Source organism: Bos indicus, chromosome 1 (assembly GCF_029378745.1).
Source record: "Bos indicus isolate NIAB-ARS_2022 breed Sahiwal x Tharparkar chromosome 1, NIAB-ARS_B.indTharparkar_mat_pri_1.0, whole genome shotgun sequence".
NCBI lineage: Eukaryota > Metazoa > Chordata > Mammalia > Artiodactyla > Bovidae > Bos > Bos indicus.
In genome coordinates, this window is record NC_091760.1 from 73,913,654 (window position 1) to 73,914,635 (window position 982).

The following is a 982-nucleotide window of genomic DNA, read 5'->3' on the forward strand; positions in this document are numbered from 1 at the left end:
GGTCTTTTAATCAGGACAGGTGTTTTTCCTATAATACCACTATTTATCTGCTCACTTAAAAAAAAAAAAGCACAACATGAAAGTTGTGGATTAAGTTTTATTGGGGATAAAATGAGGACTATGGCCTGAGAGACAGTCTCTCAGGCAGCTCTGAGGAACTGCTTGGAAGAGGTGGGGTGGGGGGTAGAGGGGTGGGTTCAGTATATATGCGATTTTGGTGAAGGTGGGGTACATGCAACCAAGCACACATTTTGGCAGAGGGTTGCTGCTAGTCTCGAGGAGCAGTTGCTAATGATTTTAGTGCTTTTCTAGATATGAGAATGTATAAGAAACTGGGCTCATAAAATCTTCTCCTGAAAATATCTATCTACTGTTCTGCCAGTTTTTTTCCAGAGCACGGAGCGCCTCACGCCTGTTCTCCACCTTTTACTCCTTTCAGGGTATGTTGAAGTTCAAAGACTACAGTGACTTGTGACTTCATTCTTATAGAACTAGATGGCAAGAGATGATTTTTAGTCTCCGCATCCATTCAAAATACATGTATCGAGCACCTGTGTACAAAACTCTGTTCTAGATGCTGAAGAAAGCCCTAAGTGAGCCAGACACAGCAGAAGTAGCTGCTCTCTCTTGAGTTTGCTCTGTGCTGGGCTTTGTGCAGAATACAATGAATCAGACACATCTCCATCTCGCCAAATGCTTCCACCTTTATTGAGTAGTGTAGGCAGAGACAAATAAATAACAGTTGAAAGCCATAAATGCCTTTATTGAGTACCTGCTCTATTTCAGGCACTCTGCTAGCCATGCCACGTGTTAGAAGTACAAAGATGAATTAAGATGCAGTCCTGTTTCCGAAAAACTTATTTTCCAGTTGAAGAGACAGACATCTTCAAGGGGAGGAATGACTAAACGGCTCTAATCCATTGTGGTCAATGACAGGGCACAGTGAATGCACAAATATGCTTAGCAGAAGCCATCATCCTGT